Raw genomic sequence first — 3,283 nt, 5'->3', positions numbered from 1 at the left:
GAATCCCTCTATGAAGCTTGGGAAAGATACAAACAATTGATCAGAAAGTGTCCTTCTGATATGGTTTCTGAATAGAGCATCATAGGTATCTTCTATGATGGTCTGTCTGAACTGTCCAAGATGTCATTGGATAGCTCTGCTGGAGGATCTCTTCATCTGAAGAAGACGCCTGCAGAAGCTCAAGAACTCATTAAAATGGTTGCAAATAATCAATTCATGTACACTTCTGAAAGGAATTCTGTGAACAATGAGACGAATCAGAAGAAAGGAGTTCTTGAGATTGATACTCTGAATGCCATATTGGCTCAGAAAAAAATATTGACTCAGCAAGTCAATATGATTTCTCAAAGCCTGTCTAGAATGCAAGCTGCACTAGGCAGTACTAAGGACCCTTCATCTGAAGAAGAAGCTTATGATCCTGAGAACCCTTCAATGGAAGAGGTGAACTACATGGGAGAACCCTATAGAAACACCTATAATCCTTCATGGAGAAATCATCCAAATCTCTCATGGAAGGATCAACAGAGACCTCAACAAGGTTTCAACAACAATAATGGTTGAAGAAACAGGTTTAGCAATGGCAAGCCTTTTCCATCATTTTCTCAGCAATAGACAGAGAATTCTAAGCAGAGACACTATGACTTAGCAACCATGGTCTCTAATCTAATCAAAACCACTCAAACGGTCTCTGATCTAATCAAAACCACTCAAAGTTTCATGACTGAAACAAGATCCTCCATTAGAAACTTGGAGGCACAAGTGGGTCAGTTGAGCAAGAAAGTTACTGAACTCCCTCCTAGTACTCTTCTAAGCAATACAGAAGAGAATCCAAAAGGAGAATGCAAGGCCATCAACATGGCCGAACTTGGAGAGGAGGAAGAGGTAGTGAGCGCCACTGAGGAAGACCTCAATGGACGTCCACTGGCCTCTAATGAGTTCCCTAATGAGGAACCATGGGAATCTGAGGCTCACACTGAGACCATAGAAATTCCATTGGATTTACTTCTGCCATTCATGAGCTCTGATGAGTATTCTTCCTCTAAAGAGGATGAAGATGTCACTGAAGAGCAAGTTGCTAAGTACCTTGGAGCAATCATGAAGCTAAATGACAAGTTATTTGGTAATGAGACTTGGGAGGATGAACCCCCTTTGCTCACCAAAGAACTGGATGACTTGACTAGGCAGAGATTACCTCAAAAGAGACAGGCCCCTGGGAAGTTCTCAATACCTTGTACAATAGGCACCATGACCTTCAAGAAGGCTCTGTGTGACCTAGGGTCAAGCATAAACCTCATGCCTCTCTCTGTAATGGAGAAGCTAGGGATCTTTGAGGTGCAAGCTGCAAGAATCTCACTAGAGATGGCAGACAATTCAAGAAAACAAGCTTATGGACTTGTAGACGATGTTCTGGTAAAGATTGAAGACCATTACATCCCTACTGATTTCATAGTCCTAGAGACTGGGAAGTGCATGGGTGAATCCATCATCCTTGGCAGATCCTTCCTAGCCACAGGAAAGGCTGTGATTGATGTTGACAGAGGAGAATTGATCATTCAAGTGAATAAAGAATCCTTTGTATTTAAGGCTCAAGGATATCCCTCTGTAACCATGGAGAGGAAGCATGAAGAGCTTCTCTCAAAGCAGAGCCCCCACAGTCAAACTCTAAGTTTGGTGTTGGGAGGCCACAACCAAATCCTAAGTTTGGTGTTGAACCCCCACATTCAAACTCTAAGCTTGGTGTTGGGAGGTTCCAACATTGCTCTGAATATCTGTGAGGCTCCATGAGGGCCCACTGTCAAGCTAATGACATTAAAGAAGCGCTTGTTGGGAGGCAACCCAATGTTATATTTATCTAATTTCCTTTGTTATTTTATGTTTTCTATAGGTTGATGATCATGGAAAGTCACAAAATCAATTGAAAAAGCAAAAACAGAATGAAAAACAGAAAGAAAAACAGCGCACCCTGGAGGAGAATCTTGCTGGTGTCTAAACGTCAGTAAGGGCAGCAAATGGGCGTTTAACGTCCAGTCTGGCACCATTCTGGGCGTTTAACGCCTGAAAGGGGCACCAGACTGGCGTTAAACGCCAGGAAAGGGCAAGAAGCTGGCGTTAAATGCCAGAAATGGGCACCAGCCCGGCGTTTAATGCCAGAATTGGCATGAAGAGCATTTTTGCTCGCCACTTGGTGCAGGGATGAGTTTTCCTTGACACCTCAGGATCTGTGGACCCCACAGGATCCCCACCTACCTCACCATTCAAATTCAAACCACTTTCCCTCCCAACCCACCCTCACATGGCCGAACCATACACCCCCTCTCCACTCCTATATAAACTGTTCTTCATTCTTTCATTTTCACACAACCTAAACACTACTTCTCCCCCTTGGACGAACCACAACGCCACCTCCATCTCCTCTATTTCTTCTTCCTCTACTCTCTTCTTTCCTCTTTTGCTCGAGGACGAGCAAACCTTTTAAGTTTGGTGTGGTAAAAGCATTGCTTTTTATTTTTCCATAACCATTTATGGCATCTAAGGCCGGAGAAACCTCTAGAAAGAGGAAAGAGAAGGCAAAAGCTTTCACCTCCGAGTCATGGGAGATGGAGAGATTCATCTCAAGGGTGCATCAAGACCACTTCTATGAAGTTGTGGCCATGAAAAAGGTGATCCCCGAGGTCCCTTTCAAACTCAAAAAGAGTGAATATCCGGAGATCCGACATGAGATCCGCGTGAAGAGGGCGCTCAATGGAAGAGAGATTCAAGAGGGAAGCCGGTTCAACTAAGAAGGCATGACCTCAAGCCCATGGCTAGAGGATGGTTGGAGTTTATACAACGCTCAATCATTCCCACTAGCAACCGGTCCGAAGTTACAATAGACCGGGTTATCATGATTAATAGCATCACGATTGGAGAGGAAATAGAAGTTCATGAGGTTATATCCCAAGAACTTTATAAGGTGGCGGACAAGTCCTCTACCTTGGCAAGGTTAGCCTTCCCTCATCTCATTTGTCACCTCTGTTATTCAGTTGGAGTTGACATAGAGGGAGACACCCTCATTGATGAAGACAAGCCCATCACTACGAAAAGGATGGAGTAAACAAGAGATCCCACTCACCATGAAATCCCTGAGATGCCTCAAGGGATGCACTTTCCTCTACAAAACTATTGGGAGCAAATCAACACCTCCCTAGGTGAATTGAGTTCCAACATGGGACAACTAAGGGTGGAGCACCAAGAACATTCCATCCTCCTCCATGAAATTAGAGAAGATCAAAGAATCATGAGA

The sequence above is a fragment of the Arachis duranensis genome, chromosome 6, assembly GCF_000817695.3.
Source record: "Arachis duranensis cultivar V14167 chromosome 6, aradu.V14167.gnm2.J7QH, whole genome shotgun sequence".
In the NCBI taxonomy this organism is placed as follows: Eukaryota; Viridiplantae; Streptophyta; class Magnoliopsida; order Fabales; family Fabaceae; genus Arachis; species Arachis duranensis.
Note: the sequence above shows the minus strand (reverse complement) of the source record.